Source organism: Mastigoproctus giganteus, chromosome 5 (assembly GCF_048544385.1).
Source record: "Mastigoproctus giganteus isolate SK-2022 chromosome 5, ASM4854438v1, whole genome shotgun sequence".
Classification (NCBI taxonomy): Eukaryota; Metazoa; Arthropoda; class Arachnida; order Uropygi; family Thelyphonidae; genus Mastigoproctus; species Mastigoproctus giganteus.
Window position 1 is genome coordinate 175,771,173 of NC_143579.1, and position 21,905 is coordinate 175,793,077.

The following is a 21,905-nucleotide window of genomic DNA, read 5'->3' on the forward strand; positions in this document are numbered from 1 at the left end:
AGAGGAATGGTCAATCGTCTGTCATACAGGTTCTGGGCAAACTTGGTGAATGCTATATATGAGGCTTCATCTTCCAGTAAGTAGTGTTTCCGGTTTTTGGGATTAAGGCGCACTTGGATGATTAATTCAACACGAAGATCTTCATAAAGTTCACAGTCATACATCTGGTGTCCCCAGGTCTCCACGGAGCCACATGCACACACATTGGGTTGTTTTCGAGCCCGAAAATGTGTAATTTGTGGCGGATCGCTCCATGTCCTGTTAGGAGATACGTGCTGTACAATCCATGGCAAATCCATGCCGGATACTGTAGGTATATTTGTTGTAGATCGGGGAGGAACCACCGCGTGACTTCCCCTTTTGTGGAGGTCGTCCAGCGCTACTGCCATATTGATCGCAAATAGATCTGGAGTCTTTTCTTCTCCACTGTCCGATTTGCAGTTGGGTCTGTGGTGTGATCCTGGAAGGTAGTTGCATTTCAGCGTCTAAGCTGCTGTAACATGCCTAGGCGAATCACTTCAAGATCAAGAGGGAGGGTCCCAGTGAGTACTTGCATTGCATGAGTAGATACGGTGCTGCACGCTCTGGTGAGGGTTAGTAAAATCGGTCGGTGAATGATGTTGAGTAGCCGAAGATTTACAGCCGTAGAGGCCTTATGATGCCAGACACCAGAAGGTATAAAGTGTGTTTAGGGTCTAACGGCACCAGGGGTTTCCCCCATCTCCGTGTAGTCTACATTGTCGTGTGTTACAGAACACTGTAAAGGCCAGAGATTTAAAAGTGTATGGATATTGTTGGATGTAGTGTCGTGTACCGTTGTTCATCTGGCCATTTAGCCTCTGGACCCGTACTGAGGCCCAACGTTGCCCACACTTAGCCCCGTGGAGGCAAGCCAGGTACACCAGTATTTTTAAATAAGTACTCTGGCAGGTCCTGCCACCTAATTTCCTGGGATTTCAGTGGCTAGGACCAAAAAAAAAAAAAAAAATGAGGGGGGGGGGTGCGCGCTAGAGTTTGGGTCAGGCCAAATGAGTTTTAAGTTATACAGTGTGGAATTAAGAATTTTGGGTGTAGGGCTAGGATAATTTTGGCATGGGATGAACGCTAGTTGGAAAGCTAGAGGGGGGAGTAAAGGCTGGGGGGGGGTGAGAGACAGAAGTATTGGGTCGATAGAGTAGATGACCCCAAAATCAGTGAGGCAAGCCCATGCCACACCAGAAGGAAAGAGGGGGCGGCGGGGAGGAGACAAGGGGACCTTCACCTTCTCCCCGCCAGGACAGGGGAGAAACAGGGCCGTGCAAGGGAGCAGGGGTTCAGGATCGCCACGTGGCATTGGCAGCAATGCTGTGTGAAGTCATAGTTGGCAGAGTCCAGTCCAAGAAGGTAAAATTCGAGTAGTGCAATCCTGGGACAGACAGGTCCCATCCAGGTGGTGAAGTCATTTCAGTAGTGAGCTGCATGAAGATATATTTGGTAGAGTCAATCCGAGAGGATCAAATCCGAGTAGTGTCAATCCTGGGACAAAGAAGTCCCGTCCAGATAGTGGAGTCATTTCAGTGGTGAGTCAACTTGGTGGGAGGCGAAGCCGGAGCGACAGTCATGGTAGATGGAAGGGATGTTGAGACTGCATTGTAAAGGCACAATTATTGTGCAGGTTGAAAGTCTTCACGGGGATTGCAGTATGCTGTATGCAAGTAGTGGTCTTTACACATGGCTGATTAGGCCGTTTCATTGTCTGGTTGGGTCTGATTCTGTAGTTGTGGTAGGGTTTTCCGCCTCGTGAAGCATATCACAATAAGGTCTGAGTGGCGTTTTTAAATTCTTATTCTCAGAGCCGCGTTAACGCTACGGCCAAACTGGCCATGGCCGGGGACCCCTCACGCGAAGAGGGGCCCATTTTCAGTTTAAATATTTTCTGAAGTGGTGATAAATATTTCTAATAATAATAATAAACCAATAAACTGTTTTATTTAGAAGCATTCTTAAACTAAACTAAAGTGTTCACAAACTAAACTAAAGTGTTTAAATATTCTTATACCTTTTTATTGTACAATAAATAAGTTAAGTTTATATTAAAATTGTTTTTATTATTACTTTATTTTTCAAGTCTATATATATATATATATATATATATATATATATATATATATATATATATATATATATATATATATATATATATTAATGGGACCTCAAATTTAAACATGGCCTCTGACCTATTTCATCCTTAATGCGGCCCTGCTTATTCTTGTATGTTTTCATATGAGTATAGAACTAAAAATTTTATTTGTGATCTGTAGTGCTCTGCTATAATTTGTTATCTTAGACTCTTTTTATTCCATATGTGTTAAGTGGTATTTAAGATATTTATACTTGTTCTAGGATTTGTTTTTCTGTGCAGATGTTGCTACTTATGGGCTCTTTACCGAAGAAAGTCATTACTTTGGTTTTTTATAATTGATATTTCTATGTTATCAAGTAAGTTTAAACGATGGACTGAATGTTGTAAATCATCCGGCCATTAAAACCTGATCATCTGCGAACAGTGGTATCTAAACATGCTCCTTTTAGAGGCATATTATCATGAACAGTTGGTCTCCAATTTCTTATCATAAAATTTATGTAAATATTAAAGAGAAGTGAGAGGCAGCATCCTTGGCTAACGCTTCTGTTTATTGCTTTCCACTGAATTTTATTTTCTAATCAATGTATTTTCATTTGTATTATCAGTTAGACTTTATTTTCTCTTTAGGATTGTAATTTTTTTTTTTTTTTTGTTCTTTATTTTTCAATAAGTTTTTGCGAAGTGTACGTTTTTAATGCAAAGTTTGCGGTTATATAACAAGACGGTCCCTCTGTTTAACCACATGTGCACGTTATGGTCTTCGAAATACTAAACCGTTTTATGACTACACCAGTTACACGTGACCACGATCCTTGTGTCCATTTTATCGGCCAACGGAACTGGCCACAGCGAGTGACGTCAACTTCCACATCTGGTACATTTTAGCGACAACTACCACTGAACTTATAGACCAGATGAAGCAGGGACTGCGAATATTCAAGTGCGAGTATAGTCTAGCTGAACGCTACACAGAATGTCAAAATGTTCCGTGAAATCCTCCATGGACTTCCTCACTCAGCCTGGCTGTGGTGTTAATGGTAGCCATCACAACCTCCTTGAGTGAGGGAGCCCACCAGAGAATGTCAGCGGGGGAAAGTAGTAAATTTTATTTGTAAGGAATGACGGAAGGTTTGTATTGCATCCAGTGTTTCAGCCGGGCTGAACAACTGAAAAACGACTTTAGTGGAATTTCTTAAAAGCATTTGACGCTAACGACCGAAAGTGTGTTTTCACTTAGAATTTCTTTAAAATTATTTGCTTAAGAACTTTTGCCAGGATAATATTTAATTTTGTTACGTTTTTCTTTTTAGTAACTACAAAAAAAAAAAAAAAAACGATATGAATGCCTTTTGTGTGTCGGTGAACTGTCAAATTTTTCTATCCATTCCACTCAAAATTTCAATATTCGGTTGGTACGGATTAATTTGGGTACGGATTAACCCAAAAACCTTTGATGGGTGTAAGTGTGAGGAGAACATTAAAAATAGTCCTGAAACATTTTATTTTATTTATTTATTTTATTATATTTATTTATTTATTTATTATTATTATTTTAATTAATTAATTAATTTATTATTATTATTATTATATTTTTTTGTTAATGTTCTTAGTTGCTGGTCTTGAAGTTTATTAAAAAAAAAAACGCATTTTGACGCTTATAAGAGTAGAAAAATTAGTTAATTACAAAACGTTCTCAAACGCCGACAAGGATGATGAAATTCCGTTAGGAAAAACGGAAAGGATCTTTTTGAATTGCAACGAATGAAACAGATACACGGAATAAAGTAAGTAGCACGTAAAAAGTTACCTTACGATGGAACCAGAATGTGGATATTGTACGAAATGGAAAGGATGTTTTTAAGTACAAAGAATGAAACAGAACGGAATAACGTAACTCCAAGCTTTTTACGTATGACTTATCTTGTAATAGAACTGGGGTTAATTGCTTTTTTTCTAAATCATGTAGTGGCAAATGTGCCATTGGAGTACTAAAGCGAAGTTATATCTTTGACAATATGACGCTGAAAAACATGGGTGAAGTCATTTGTATATATGCTTCCTGGAGTTTAATACAGTAAACCTAAAAACCTCAAGTAATAAATGAACAAAAGCACTCCTTCGTCCCCCCCCCCCACTTTCATCTCAGAAATCCAAACACCGCTGCAACACCCTAAAGCCTTAGCACAGCTGGTTCAGTTACCCCGACACACACACACACACACACACACACCAGAGAGAGAGAGAGAGAGAGAGAGAGAGCAGGCAGCAAAACAAGGCCGCTTTCTCGTGCTGCCAGGAGAAAAATTTTATACAAATATGGCATGCACGTGTCTCCCCGCCCCATCTGTCCTCTGATATGACCAAAAGTACCCAAACGCGAAAGTTAGGTGGCTGCAGACGGATTGCGTACACGTGCCAAGGGGAACTGGTGATCTTTATCTGACAACAACAATGGAGGCCCTTGTCTGATGAGGGCGAGGAGGGCTGGATAAATGTGAAATCTGTTTTCTTTACTCTAATTCGAATAAAGCAAACTCCCGCTTCTAAATACACAACACCGCATTAAAATACTATCGTAGTTACTTACCAGTTGTGTTTATTACTTTTGTTTTATTTACCTCAGAATATCACTTTTATTTATTGTTATTATTATTTTAATACAGCCACTAGAATTTCAGTACCAGAAACGCCATGATTATGCAGACGTTTATGCATAATCTAGACGTCTCTGACGATACACTCTCAGTCGTGCGTTACCGAATACAAATGTTCTTATACTGTACTGCCATTCAAGTGGGTAGTTTTTTCCTTTTTATTTCTAATGCTTGTATACCATTATGAATAAAAAAAAAATTATACTACTAAAAGTATTGAAAGAAATTAATAAATTAAAAGAAATTAAAACAGGAAGAAAAAGAAAAAAACATATACTGTATACTACTAAAATAAAAAAATTTAAAAAAAAAGAGAAAAAAAGCATTTTGTACTACGCGTATACTAAAGTTTCAACTTATGGATTTTTTTTAATGGTAACAAAATAAATACAGTACATTTTAGGCACGTTCAATTTTTATTTCTTAATTGAATTTTTTTATTTTTCTGCGATAACTGACGTGAAAATTACATAACTAATTATCTCGTTGCCAAATAATAATTAATTGATTAGCTGATAATGCTCAAAAGTAATTGTTTTTTATTTCACTGCACCTGCCTCCTTTATAATATTCGCTTCACGTTTTTGATACTTTATAATCGACAGCGCGTGAAATAAGATACGTGTTTCAGGTTCTGTTTAATTAATTAATCGTGGTGCACTGTCAACAATTTTAATAACAATTCAAATGTAAACAAAGCTGGACACGCGATTATTATTACAGTATTACTCATGTAACGATTCTGTTGTGATTAATATAATGAAATAGATTCACGATTGATGTACAGTATTACATTGCCGTCGTATTGTCCGTTCATTCCTCCAATCAGCGCGCGACAACAGTACAACAATATACACGAGGTACAATCCAAAAGTTCCCGGAATTGTACAATAAAAGTGTGAGTGAACAGTTGGGCTACTAACCTAATCATCTTCAAAGTACTTTCGTTAAGTTTCATCCCAGAATGAATAGCGTTCTATAATAGCAAACCGGCTGAGAATAGACCCACTGGTATTAGACCAGTGGTTTTCAACCGGGTGCCGCAACAACATTCTTGGGGTGCCATGTAATTTGGGTTTAAGTTACTTAAAGTTATTATTATTATTATTTTGAAATGTATGTATTTATTTCATTATAAAAAGGGTACAATATAAATGGTACGGTACAATATCCATTGTACTGTATCTTTTCAATTTTGTGGTGATCTATAACTGATCTTTATTTAGTACCTTTATATAAAGAATAAAATTATTATATATAGGCATATATTAAAAGGTCGAAAAACCACTGTGTTAGGTATTTCTTTTGGCCTAGGGGTGCCGTGAAAAAATTACTGGGACAGTAAGGGCACCGTGAACCGAGAAAGGTTGGGAACCTCTGTATTAGACTAAAAGATTTTCTGAACACCTGGAACTTTCATTTTGACAATATCCTTCAAGAGACCGATGTACCTGATCCACCCTGGTCTGTAAATCTCCTTCACTATGATACCTGTTTTCAGTAATGAGGTTTCTTTCCGCAAAGAGTGAAAAGAAACCACATTCAGCAATGGGGCAGATGAAAGTATTAAACAACTACATTAAGGCCATGCCCTCAATAATACTCAAAGCTGTCTAATATATATATACAGACAGTGGTACATAACCGGTTGTACCACTTATGTACCACTGCCCGCTTTACGAAGATCTCCGACGAATTCTCATTACACAGATTCATTACCTTTCGCAGGATCAAGAAAACCACCTTCTGGAACACGAGCAACACTACCGCGCCTTTTCAAAATTTTCCCAAGACCTTTTTGCCAGCGAACTTTACCTCAACCGTAAACCTCCGCGGGAATAGTGCCATACAACTTCTTCCTTGATTGGTCCCAGGAGTGACACAAACACCAGCACAGCTCAGCTGCTGCCATTAGGACTTACTAGCCACGCACCCTTGCGTGGTCCTTTACCTCCACTCCCCTGACGGAAGGGGAAGGTAACCCCAGGTCTCCTCTCCCTCTCGCCGCCCCTCTTTTCCTTCTGGTGGGGGCATGGGCCTGCTCCACTGATTTGGAGGTTATCTTCTCTATGAACCCCGTATCTCTGTCTTTCCCCCCAGCCTTCAGTCCCCCCCCCTAACTTACAACTACTAGCGTCCGAATCATCTCTAAATTGCTCGAATCCTACACCCAAAAACTTAACAACAAATCGCATAACTAGTACTCCTTTTGGCTGACCCCTATCTATAGTGTGTGTTTTTTTTTTTTTTTTTTTTAAGGTCCTAGCCACTGAAATCTCAGGAAATTAGGTGGCAGGACCTGCCAGAGTAAATAACTATAATACTGGTGTACCTGGTCTGCCTCCACGAGGCGGAATGTGGGCAACGTTAGGTCTCATTAGGGGCCCAGTGGCTAAATGACCTGACGAACAACGGTACGCGACACTACACATATACAAACTCCATACACTTTTAAACCTCTGGCATTGACAGTGTTCTATTTCACACCCACAATACTCCACCGGTTGAATGTAGCAGCTATGCTGCAGAATTATACCCAATTAAATTAGCCTTAGAGAATACATGTATTAACACTTTTCATAATGCTAGCAGTGTAACGTACACAGATTCTATGAGTGCAGTGGCTGCATTGGACAATAAATTTTCAATATCGCATTCCACCATAAAACAAATCCTTTCTGTTTAAACCATCAACGAAATAAAAACTATTCAGTGAAGTTTTCCTGAATCCTAAGGCATTCTGGAATTATAGGTAATGAGAGAGCAGATCAGGCAGCAAAACAACAAACAGTACAACACCAGCAAATTACTAAAGCTTATTTGAAGCATATATAAAAAAAAAAGTGTACATTTCAGTGGTCACAAATCTGGAAGTCACAAATGAACAACAAATTGCTCCAAATCAAAACAGACAGGAAGAGGTTGTACTAGCAAGATTACGCATGGGGCATACACACACAACTCGCATGTTCTTTTCATGGAGAACGACCCACCTCTGTGCATCATTTGTTCATCACCACTTACTGTCAAATATATACTCTAGCTCAGTGGTTCCTTATCTTTTGTCACTCAAGTCACATCTAAAAGACGCATATTCACGGCACATCTAAATAGTAATTGCCACTGAATTCGATGGTGTGTTTCCTAATCTCGCGGCACACTTGAAAAAGGTCGCGGCACATCAGTGTGCCGGGACATACAGGGTGGGAACCACTGCTGATTGCACATACTATTCATAAATTGCACATAAATTTAAAAAAAAAAAATACTTTCCACTCTCTGCCACGATTGCAAGATCCTTTATCGCTTAATCGCATTATTGGAAATAGTGCAAATCTAGATGAACTGTTTATCTTCCTTAAGCAAATACGCATATACGAATTCTTCTCATGTCAAATTATTGCATTATAACATAAGAATAGGCATATTTTGGCTTCAGTTGCCCTTGTGCCTAAAGTATCAATACCTTTTGCGCGCGCACGCACACATACACTATTGCTCCATCGGTCTTTCCAAGCTTTGAAACATTCTTTAAAATTGTGTGGTTTTTTTTTTTTTTTTTTTGAGCGCACGTGGAGCCGCTTCGACTTTTTCTGTGATGTCACCCACTGTAATGAAACGTCAACCCGGAAGCCCAATTTCCCGTTTAGGGAACAGCTAGAAGTCAGACGGTGCAAGGTAAGGGAAGTAGGGAGGCTGCTGCATGACTGCGATTTTCTTTCTTTCTTTTTTTTTCGCAGTCAAGAACTGCTGAACAGCCATCGCTGTGTGACTGGGCGCATCGTCATGGTACAGGATATATAGCCATCCTTCCATTTTTGAGATTGCCTCACATTCTCATGCAAATGTGTCTTCACAGTGTCCTCAAAGTAGTAAACAATAAGGCTTCTCCCCCCCCCCCAAGTCATAAATTCGTTGTCCACTATGCCCTCGCCTTTCGGAAAAAAACGACCAGCATGACTTTAGTGTTGGATTTCGTTCACGAGACTACTTGGACCGTAGGGACATTTTTGTGTGCCATCGGATGATTCCACCTTGGTCTCCGGGTTGTAGCAAAAGCCCAACTCTCACCCCCAGTGACCACTTTTCCTAGGAAGCTAGGATCTTGCGTAGATTTTTCGAACAAATCATCTGCGTTAGCTTTCCTGTAGTCCGTTTGATTGTCTGACAGCAAACGTGTAACAAACGTTTGCTGTCAGACAGCAAACGTGTAACAAACTTTGCATACACAAAACGCATCACTAAATCTTGCCCCAGGATTGTGTACTGGGCCTACAGACAGCTCAACTTCATGAGCAATCTGAACAACAGTCATTCGCCTATCATTTCGCACGAATTCCTACACTTTCATGACATTTTTCATTTCGTGACGTCAAAGGGTCTTCACTGCGAGGTTCATCTTCCAGTGTTTTCTTGTTCGTTTTTAAACCGATTAAACCACTCGTAAACTGCTGTTTTCTTCAGAGCATCATCTCCATAAATGCTTTACAAGGCCTCTGTAGCACTTTTCCCAAGTTATCTTTCTATACATTAAAATACTTTTCCTCCTAACGATATTTATTCAACCAATGGAAGAAGAGGGAAGCGGAATACGTGGTAATACGTAACAAATACAAAAGTACGTAACAGAAGCTTGTTTTTTACTGTGGTAAAACAAATTTCTGTTTAAGCGTGGTCACGCGCTATGTTTATCTAACATGACCACGCGGTACCATTCTTGATTTCCATATGTAACGTATTTATTTAAATAAACTAAATGCAACAAGGCATAATACTTTAAGATTCTATCAGTGCCAGACCAAGGTATTTTCATGCCCGGGACAGAAAGATTTTTTGGCGCCCCCTTTACTTAGGATATATATATATATATATATATATATATATATTTTTTTTTTAATGATTTGTAAAATTTGGCTCCCTTTAAAGAATAGCGCCCCGGGCAAGGACTCTGCTAACCCGTTCCTTAATCCGGAACTGGATTCTATATCTATATAATATCGGTGTAGATACACCATAGACAACTCTTAAAGAAAACCTACGATCGTAGTGTGAAAAGCACCCGCTGATGAAAACTCAACTAGCTTTGACATGTGCCGTCTGGGTGATGGTGTCCACCGAGAATAAGTGACAATAGTCTTCTCTATTCGTGAAGCGTTACTTATTCGAGGTACTAGTGCAATACTTGGTAACTCGTTGTGAAGGATGAGCACAATATGAGATACAGATGAAATTATGCTTTTCACACTACGATCGTAGTCTTTCTTTAAGAGTTGTCTATGGTGTATCTACACCGATATTATATAGATATAGCAACGTATTTATGTATTCATAGCTGAGGAAGAGACACACAGACGAAAGCTTCTGTAAGTATTTTATTTTATTTTATCAAAAGCAGTGAGCAGGGGGCGAAGCCCCATAGTTATTATTTTTCAAACAGTGACATTCTGCAATCAGTCTGCTGTGACACATGAGTGAAGTGGTCGAGTCAGTTCCCATTTGGCATGCATGTGCACCAAGGTGAACGTCATCGCCCCACGAAACCTTACGGTCGTAGCACAAACTAGCCTGCGCTACGTTAAATACTAGCTTGCGGTTCTGGAAGCTTTTTGAATGTACTACGTAGCCCAACGTACGGTATATTGTAGCCATACTGCAAGATAAAAAAAAAAAAAAAACTGGATTTACATTTCTCCAATTTTAATGGATTGGAAATACTCGACAAATTTAAAAGATTTGAAATATAAAGTTTCATGAAAATCCTTCGATTGGTAGGTCGAGTTATTACATGCGGACGGACATGATGAAAAAAACAATAGGTGCTTATGCATATAATGCGAACGCGCAGAACGAACAACTGAGTGTTGACTCTACATAAAATGGGACAATTATTATATTATTTTATAAGGTGGCAGAATAAAAGAATACCTGTATTTCTTAACGATATCATATGAATACAAGTATTAACATCTGAGAAATTATTGGCTTCTCCTTGCAATAATCATCAGTACTTATACAATAATTGTACTTAAGCAAAATTAGTACAGCTACAACAGCGCGTATGCTAACAGACTGTTAATTTTTCCTTAATAAAGAATAAATATTTAAACAGTGACATCTGCTTAAAACTAGTAGTATTTGGAATGCGCATATATGCATATTAATAAATGCATAATTAATGCGTATACATGATACCAGCGCGTATGGCGTTCAGGAACGACGTTCCAGTGGGATCCCATCAGTGGCGAATACCGCCACGTCCGTCATCGCGTAGGGAGGCGAAGAATCAGGGGATGTCAAACAGGCTATTTGTACGATCGCATGAATTTGGTATATATACCCACGTAAGCTATCTATATACTGTGCGGTTACTTCAAAATCTCTGGCCACATTTTAGTTCTTCTTAAGAAGCTCCTGCAGTCCAGGACCCTATGCATCAAAAATCAGAACCACCATCACCAGATTCTCTGCTCCAGAGGGCTTCCCCAAGGGGGGTGTTCTCTCTCTGCCGCCCTCTTCATCTTTAGAACACTTCCTCGTAAACCATACTAACTTTACCACTTTCGCTGATAATTTAAAGTTCTTCACCGTTAAATTCCCCCGGGCTCTCCAGTCTATCACTGTGAGCTCCAACCGACAGCTACATGAGCTGGAAAATTACCTTCATGCGATTTGGTTCTCCATTAACAAAGAGAAAACCGCACAACTCTCTATTACCAAGAAGCAAAATATAAACGATGTGAACATCATTATAGCGAACTCCACAGTTAAAAAACTCATCCAACATAAGGATTTGGGCGTCACCTGGGACAAAGACCTTACGTTCTTGCCTCACTTTAATGCCACTCGAATGAAAACATATGTGGCTTTATGGGCAGTGAAACAGAAGAGTTCCAACGTTCATAATCCGCACCTTATCATCAATTTCATTCTTCGATGCATAATCCAGATTCCTTTATATGCCTCAACTGTATGGTCCCCTGCACTCTCGTCTTACCAAACCAGGTTCTTATCTCTGGAATACATGTACTGGATTTTGAAATGGCTAAATAAGATGGCCGGTCTAACACCTACAGTTTCAAAATCTGTTCTGGTCACCAGTCTTAATATGCTTCCTTGGAGATATCATATCAGATCTAGGAACTTTGTTACCTTCTCTTAGCGTCTATCCGGAAAACTGAATTCACCTGATAACTGGGATATTATCGCCAGATAGAAATAGATGCCAGACCAACGCACCCCCGCACAGATCTAGCCTACAGGTCTTCCGCTCTTGCAGTTTTGTATGCCCTCGTCATGCTCCAGGTAAGTCTCTTGGAGATGCCGTTCTATCCACACTTTGTTGTATCTATATGTATTGTATATGTTTATCAGAGGCCGTTTAAGGCCGTGCATTTATCTGGACTCTGTACACAATGCATTTAATAATAAATAAATAAATTTTCTGTTTATACTCCGGGACGACCAAATGATCAGAGGAGTTCACAAGATAGACAGAATACAAGAAACAGCACCGTATTCAGCAGTCACGGGCTTGAACCCCGGTCACTCAAGGCACGTGTACCTATGCACCCGCGCGCCTGACCACTAGGCTACGGCGGCCTTTTTTTGTCTGTCATTATTTATTTAATTTCTGTATGTAACTCGTGTCCTCTAGCTGTATAGCTGTAAAGGGACATTTCTTCGGAAATAAATTGATAATATCATCATCATCATCATCATCTGTCATCGGTCCGCTATTCCACGGGTCGACGTATGAAGCCTCGCCACCATGCTCTGTCCGTGTCCTCTCTCGCCCTATCATTCCACCATGGGGTTCTTTCAATCTCCTTCTATTGCTTGCCCTCCCACAAACCTGCTCTGTCAGTCCTACTGTACAGTCTTTGAATGCTTTCCTTTCTGATTCCACGCTGTTCACCGCTGTCTTAGGTACAACCTCCCTGAACTATTTTCTGAACATCGCCCCTTTTCCCTCTTTTTTCAACTTCCACACCCTTAGTTTTCTCTCTCTTGTTATTTTGATCCTCTTCAATTTAGGGAATCTTAAAACTCCAACAACTAACCTGTGATCACTACCCAAGGAGACACCAGGAATGACCTTGACGTCCACTAGTCGTCTGTGTCGCTCTTTATCCACGAGTATAAAATCAAGGAGGGATTCCTTTTGACCGTTCCAACCGTTTGTGACTCTTTCTCTTCTTGAACCAGGTGTTTCCTATGACCAAGCCGATCCGTAAACAGAAATTCAACAGCCTGTCACCATCATCATTCCTAGGTCCCCAACCATACGGACCCATAACGTATTCTAGTCCTTGGGTGACCTAAACGCAAAAGTCCACTCCGACTTTTGCGTTCAGGTCACCCATGAACGCAAAATTCACCAATAATAATAATAATTGTGATTGTTGCTGTGCGTTGATTGGAGTAATGAACGGACAAAATGATCGATGCGAAGAAATGAAATGTTCTCGGTTCGCGAATACATGTCGTTGATTTTTGCTCTTTTTTTGTCATCAGTTTACTAAATAAATAAATCATGAATTAATTTTCACATTATATTAATCACAGCAGAAACTTTGGATACGTGCTCTTTCAATTGTTATTAAAATCCAGGAAGAAATAAGTACACTGCATTAAGGCATAAGTAAACCAGGAAGAAATAAGTAAACTGCATTGACAGTATATTACGATTGTTTAATTTATTAAATCAGAGCCTGAAATACTTGTTGCATTTCACGGACTGTTAATTATAAACTGTGGATTGAATATTCTGTTGGGAGCTATGCGCAGTGAAGTGAAACAATTACTTTTATACGTTATTAAATAAATTTTCATTTTATACTCTAGGACGACCACGCAGAAAATGAAAGGAATTCACAACATAAAGAGATACAAGAACATTGCCGTATTTAGTAATCATGTGAGTTTGGACAACGGTTACTCAAAGCGCTTGTACTTCTGTACACTCGCATTGAACACTTGGCTACGGCAGCTGTTAGTAATTAATTGGTAATAAGATAATTAGTTATTTACTTCTCACTTGGATTAATCACAGAAAAAGAAAAATCAATTAATAATAAATATAAGAAGAACTCTTTATTGTATACATTTAAGAAATAAAAATCTTATAAGACTCAAATGTAACTGCGTACATTAACAAACTTATTTTTATATTGTAGAGTGTTCTTACCTAATGAAGACAAACCCGCCATGTAAGTGTGAAGTAGCCAAGTGGTCAGGCGCGAGGGTGCATAAGTACGCGTGCTTTGAGTGACTGCGTTTCAAGCTCGTGACTGCTAAATACGGTGCTGTTTCTTGTATTCTCTGTATATTGTGCACTCCTCTGATCGTCTGGTCATTCCTGAGTATAAACAGAAAATTTATTTTTTTAAAGTGATGTAGATAGTAAAAGCCAATCAGTGTAGTGACATGATATGCTGTTCGTGTTGAGTAATTGACCGCTTAGCTCAGGTGGGTAGAATCTAATACTACCTGGTTTCCGTCCTTTACACTTGGTGGTGGAAAGGTAAGCTATTTATATTCTAACGTCCTACATAGTTGTTGATCTTATTGTTGACAACCCCGACTCAAGAGTTAAGAGGCAGGGGAAATAATAATAATAAAAAATATATATATATAGTCAGGGTATTTGAGGTCGGTTTCCCCCCCCCCTCCCAAAAAAAAAGAGAGAGATAATGATAAGCTTCATGATAATTATAGGCACTCCAAAAAAGTCCATGCATAATACTCACGGAGAGAGAGAGAGAGAGAGAGAGAGAGAGAGAGAGAGAGAGAGAGAGAGAGAGAGAGAGAGACTGCTGTTGCATCTCTCTTTGTCTCTCAGTTGCATACAGCAAAATACCCCACGGCCCATTGGTCAGGGACTTTTTCCTTAAATTTGTCTAGTAATGGCATTAATATCAAATATTTAGTTAAAATAACTATCGTTTTACATATTCTGGAAAGAAAACATTTTATATTATGGCCAGTGGATTGCAAACTATATATATATATATATATAAATATATTTTTTTTTTTCGTAGTTCCTTGATAAACTTCTTAAGAATAAGATTACATTTCTCTGTTAGAGCCATGAGAAATATTACTATTACAATATTAAGCATTGTCGTCAGAGTTGCCTGATAGATATGTTTTTGTATAACAATAGAGTAAGTAGCAATAGAAGTAAAAACTGAATTAACATCTGCAGACCTATTTTGGGGCAACGGAGAAGTGCGCATATTATAAATATTATTCTCAATTTGATCAGATTTATTTGCAGATAAAAAAATTAACAAATAATTTAGGTAAATTTTTGTTTTATACATATCGATCACTTTTTTTTTTCACAGAAATAAAATTTCAGTATTAAATAAGGTCTCTTTGAACATCCTTATCTACAAGAAATGCATAAACATCCTCTGGTTTTCAGTTTATTGCTTATGCGTTTGTGTGTATAATAGTTATCAATAAGTATATACAATATTCAGTCGAATTAGATTTGTTGCGTATGCAATTAGTTCCTGCAGTACATCACTAAATCTCTAAAGAATATCATATATTTTTAAAATGATCTTTGTGTCCTGTTATATGGACCCACCGCCATTGTGGACATTTCCATATTCATCTTCCCGTAGGTTTTAATGACAGAATATTATTTTATGCCTCTTAATCTGTTTAAAAGGAATGAGTTTTAAGGAGTACACTACATTTATTGTTAAATTTAAAATAATGCTGCGCTCTTTTTGCAATTCTGCTCGTTTCGCATTATGAAACTTAGAACGCCAACAGTGCACTGCTTCGTCTGTTAACCTAGAGAAAAAGTTTAATCACATTTTCTCTCTCTCTCTCTCTCTCTGTCTGTCTGTCTGTGAAATACTCGGCGGCATATTCAGTTTCATCATGCCAGAGTCGGCACTTTTACTGAATTTACCCCCAGTTTTTCATCTGATCAATATTCTCTGTTTAAATATTTTGAGGCTGTCTCACTCAGCATGTTGTTGCTCCTATTCCGGGAACTGATTAGACAATCATATCCGTTTTGCAGTAAGGTAAAGTACTGTGCCCTTTAAGAACCACTAAAACCACTTCCCACTAATGAAATTTTCCCGACAGTTCTCTTACCAGGCATTGACGTGTAGGAGGAGGGATGTTGCCGCCTGATCATAACTACTGTATACCCTCCTATCCTCTCTCCAAGGACTTGGGTTTTTATCGGAACACTTCCGTGTGATAAATAGTAATCTATAGCCTCCAGTGGAACTTCCGTTGCCTATCGGGTGTGAGGTAACAAGAGTGCCTTTATTTGTAAAAGTTTATAAGAGGAAGTCCATTCCACACTGCCACAGTCAGTGCTTAAAATAAAAAAAAAAAAAAAAAAAAAAGAACGAATCAGTTGTTTCAATAGAATATTTCTTGGGTGATTTTGTTTTCATTTACTTTCTTATTTTTTCTTTTAACTGACTGAGCCAAAAGGATGATTTCGTCTAATGCAAAGTGTTATTTATAGCTGTTTTTAGTATCCAGACTATTTCAGATCGACTTTGATATTTTCACTGCAAATTCTAAAAAAATGCAATTACTTATTCGTATATTGCTATACGAATCTTTTAGCTAGGAGAGATACTATCTCCTCTATATTCCGTTATTCATCAAAAGAGAGGGAAAAGTGCTCCCACCTAGAATAGAAGACTGCCACTCATCTAAATTACCATTGCGTATGTACACAATTGTCATAACATGTAGGCCTTACTTTTTTAGGATCAATTCAGGGCCTGAAAGCAATGTAAAAATAATTATAAACGTGTGTCCAGTTCTGAACGGTTTAAGAGCTATGGCTGATTGAATTTTAAAAAGTGGCTGTGGAGTTTTCATTTGTAAAAAATAATAAAAATGTTATGATTACAAATAAGAACACACACACGCACACGGTTTTTTTTTTTTTTTTTTTCCCTTCACATTTTTGTTTGGTTATTGAAATGGAACGTACTTGCTTATTTTTATTTATTAGGCACCTTAACATATGCGTAATGCGCCTGTTATCTTCACTATGTCCGCACGCATGCAATTCGTTTCCAAGTACTGTAGATGGATTTTCATGAAATTTTATATATAGTCCTTTCAAAAAGATTTGTCTGGTCTTCCTGAATTTCATTGAGATCAGACCAATAGAAATCCGCCAATTATTATTTATTTATATTTTTATTTTTTTGTCCTCGTGTAATAATCCAACTCCTAGTGGATTAATTTTCAATAAAATGTATATTTGGGCGTTTTAGAAAGATTTGTAAAGGGCCGTCCCAAATTTCATTTTATCATTTCTTTGTACGTCTGTCCGTAGGTAATAATAACTCGACTCAGAGTGGATGAATTTTCATAAAATTCTGTATTTGCTCCTTTTAGAAGTATTTGTCGAGCTTTTCTAAATTTCATTAAAATTGTACCAATAGAAAGCCAATGATTATTATTTATTTAATTTTTGTACATATCACATATGTCATGGTTCTCAACAGGGGACTACCTCGGGTGTTGCATCGAAAATGACAGATTTTCACGTGTGCTTTGTTTTTAATAAAATACTTATCAACTAATTGCGAAATTTTATTGATTTTTACCGTGTATTTATTTCTGATGCCCTAGAATTTATGGTGTTTTGAGAGAGCGAAATCAAAAACAAACTGTCCGGCCTATCATATGCCGAAGTGAATTCGCCTGTAATTTCTCCATAAATCACTTGTCACTTGATATATATTTTTTTTCTAGTTTAGCCATTAGCAGTTTTTGCTGTCTTAAGTGTAACTTCTACACCACGAAAGGATGTAATGTGCTTTTTGCAATAATTCACTTTGTAACTAATGTAACCGCACTTGATGAAATAGCTATTTCTGAAGAGGTTGCTGTTTGTAATTAATGTTCCACTGAAATACTCTTTTATTGCATCTCCAGCTGAGGGGAGAAACTGAGTGTTTACAAGGGGACAAGGTATTCTTGTATTGATTGCAGCCTCCAGGGTTACCCCTATATACAATACCGCTGTAGCATCTGTAGGTTATTTATAGCTGGCAAGTGTGTGCAAGTATATGTGTGTGTTGTGATAGTTGTTGTTTGCCGGCCCTGGACTCTTAGCAGCCGGGAGGCATCGAGCACGCTACCTGCATCCCGACACCCGTCTCTAGCCACGTGAAGGCGCTCCGGGAACTACTATATAATTACACTTATTGGTTTCCACCAAGTGGAAATCACTGAGTGTTTACAGTAATTATTCACTGAAGAATCCTGTTGTTTATAAAAATTACTAGGCAGCTGAATAGTGAATACTGTATATCGGAGCGAATATACAACCAATTTTTAGCCATTTTCACCTCTTAGAAAAATGGATGTGTAGTAGATAAGAGTCCGAGAAACGCTGTTGTGAGTTTATTCTGGAGCGACGTGGTGTTTTTTCTGTTTTAACTATTTTTATTTTTTATTTCACACCATCCAAAATATATTTTGGATGGTGTGAAATAAATCTTTTGTTCCTCTTACTAAATAAATACAGTATGTAGTAAGAGGAACAAAGAGAAAGTTAAACTGTACGGAGAGAACAGAAAATCCTGAGAAAAGATGCGAAGACGAGTCGAGAACACCTCAATATGACAATCCAAGCGGCTAGTGCGGTAATGACAATTCACCTAGTCCGTCTACAAGAAAATCAGCTCCAGATAAGAAGTAAAAAAGAAAAAAAAAAAGACATTATCAAAATGAATGAACATTTGAAATATGGAGTCTATTATTGTGGTGATGAGCATAATCAAATCCCTCTGTGTTTAATATGCGAACTTCGTTAGTGAAATTTATATTTCTGTGTAGGAAAAAATAATTATTAGAAGCCTCACTGAAAGTGCTATAGCATTACTTATCAAGGAGAGGCCATGTTTGATAATTGAACAACAAATTTTGGGTCATATCTTGTTACGGGCATGAAAGTAAGTTTACTTTATAGATTTTGGGGTGCTAAATGCGGAAATATGGCTTAAAATGGCAGATTGGCTCTTGTTTTCGAAAAACGTCGTTTTATATACACTGAGTGATCACTGAATTATGACCACCCTATAAAAACTGAATGCGACCCTTTGACCACGTGAGGTACAAGAATGCGCAGTTAGTCGATCTACGTAGCTTAGATAAGGTGTCAGTGGTCCAGTAGGTAGTAAGGTTCCGAGCGTGATGGGTAAAAGGAAGGATTTATCTGACTTTGATAAAGGACAGATTGTGGGTGCTTGACGAGCTGTTGCCTCAATTTCCCAAATGGCTGAACTGGTGGAGTATTCGAGAGCCGCCGTTGTTAAAGTGTACCAGGACTGGCGTCAAAATGGTCAAACAACGACCTGATGGCAAAACTGCAAAGGTCAGCGAAAGGTTGATGGAGGTGAGTGCCAGGTCCGATGACCCATACAGTCGAACAGGTGCAGCACCGTTGAAGAGTTGACTACCCAATACAACATGAGTCAACCTAGAACAATATTTGGTATGACCATGCATCGCACGTATGGGCTATACCAGCAAACAACCCCTACGGCATCCTCTCCTAACCAAGGTTCATCGGCGTAAAAGAATTGCCTGGTGCAAAGAGCATGCAAGTTGGACATAAGAAGACTGGAAGAAGGTATGTTGGTCGGATGAGTCGCGTTATTTACTCCACACTGTGGATGGTCCTGTACGGATTTGGCATCAACATGAAGCTCCCGATCCATCATGCATGGTATCAAAAGTAAAGAGGTAAAATCACAGGCCTCTGCTGACGACCTCTTACTAACAGTGTTAGCGGACTCAAGGGCACAACTGGAGACATTGGCAAACCGGGCTCTGTCCACCCTTCAGGAATGGGCAAAGCAAAATCAACTTAGAATATCCCTTGCAAAGACAAACTCCATTCTGCTCAAGGGGTGCCTCAACCTCAGACAGTCTCCACAAATCAAGATTGACCAGAAAACAGTTCAATTCTCAAAGCAGCTAAAGTTCATAGGCTTGATTCTAGATCCGAATCTATCATTTCAAGACCACCTGAAATACTTGCACACAAAAGTCAGACGATACACTGCATTGGTTGCCAGAGTCACTAGCAGAGACCGGGTCCTAAACAGATGGGTGCTAGGTCTTTTCTATAAAACCATCTTCACCCCAATAGTCATGTATGCATCTGGCGCATGGTATCACAAAGCCACAACTGTTGTCAATAAACGAATCATTGACTCGATTCACCGATCAATCCTTCTGACCATTACTCGAGCTTGCAGCACAGTGAGCACACATGCCTGCAACTCCTTGCTGGTGTCCTTCCACTGGACTTGGAGATCATTAAATGGGGCCTCACGCACCACCTGCACAAGGGTATCCCACAGACATGTTTGGGATTGACCACCGACATCTTCAATAGCAAGATTATGGAAAAGAAAAAGCTGCATGCTCACCTGCTGCAGGTGTGGCAGGATAGATAGGCCACCTCGCAAAAAGGTGAAATCACCAGAAAGTTTCTGCCCAACATTGGCCGGGTTTTTCCGAACTTCCCACCCTGGTTTTCCCCGGGCCTACAAGTAGCATACCTACTGACAGGACATGGAGCTCTGAATGCAAAGCTATCCCTACTCGGAATACAGGAAGATCCCACCTGCGGGGGTGGGAGGGGGGGGCTGGATAGCTGGCAGCACCTCATGCACAATTGCCAGCTCTATGACGACCTCCACAGTGCATTCATCACCAAAATACAGTATCTACCATATGGCCAGGAGTACACATCTGGCCATAAGGCCAGGAGTACACATCTTGGACACCAGGGAAGAATATCAGGCTTTCTCCAGCTATGCACTGGCCATGTTCACAAGATGGAGAGCTCTTATCACAGCAAACCGCAACCAACCACTGACACAATAAGGAAATGAACAAACCTCAAAGGAAATCGTCCCGTGCAAGATGCCTGGAACCCAATGGCCTCCGATAATCAAGGCACTAAATCCTGAAGTGGACCTAAAGTTGAATCAATGAGAAATGACTCTATAAACAACATTGACGCAAACACCACATGGATGGGAAATGAAACAAGAAAGACCCCACAAACGCCAACAAGCAAACCCGGACATTTTGACTGTAAAGACTGCAGAACGGATGGGAACCACCCTATGAATGATCACACTTCGGTCCGATTGCTCCTGGGAATGGACTAGGACCACCAGCAGCTCCACTGTCAAATGCTATATGGCAAGCTGAATGGAGTACCCTTACCCTATTCACCTTAAATTCCCTATCCCCGGCAGGAGGGAGAGGAGACATGCTCTGTTTCCTCCCCCCTGCCGGCCCATCTCTTTGCCTGGTGAGGCAGGGGCCTGTCTCACTGAACACCTGGGGTTGCCTTCTCTATCGTCCCCATGCTTCTGCCTTTCACCCCCCAGTCTTCAGCCTCTTCCCCACTCTACCTGTATACCTTATCCATGGCAGGGGAAGATAATTCTTCTTTGTCTCCCCCACCCGCCATCCAAACCTCCCTCTGGTGTGGCATGGGCATACTGCCTAGCAGGGGTCATCTCCTCTATCGACCCCTTACTTCTACCTCTACCCCCCAGTCTTCAGCCTCCCCTCCCTCCCACTTTTATCTTTTATCTAACGTATAGCCCCCACGTCTAAATTTAATAACAACAAAATTCTGCCCAACCTATTAGGCCTTTTAACACATCACTCTAGCGTTCAACCCCAACCAGCGACTTGCTAACAGTAATCTTATTAAGAATTAACATCAAATGCATATATATATATTTTTTAAGGTCCTAGCCATCGAAATTCCAGGAAACTAGGTGGCAGGATCTGCCAGAGCAACTTGTCATGATTCTGGACACACCCAGCTAGACTCCATATGGCGAGGGCCCCACTAGGGGCCTGGCAGCCAATAAGCCGGAAAAAAAATGGGCACAACACATCACACTGCACAGACATGGCCCACACACTTTCAAGTCTCTGGCTTGACAGTGTACTGTCCTCGATACAGCAAACACATTCGGAGATGGGAGAAATCTCAGGTGCCGTCTGACACGAACATACCTTATACCTTATACCATTATTGGTGCATTTGCCAAGAACTTCTCTAATCTTTAACTGTT

The 21,905-nt window shown here is 39.5% G+C and overlaps 1 protein-coding gene across 1 annotated transcript in view; it reads left to right on the forward strand.

The window, feature by feature from the left end:
* LOC150085866 (matrix metalloproteinase-2-like) overlaps positions 1 to 21,905 on the forward strand; it is a 426,755-nt gene that overhangs the window by 212,103 nt on the left and 192,747 nt on the right. The window lies entirely within an intron of this gene.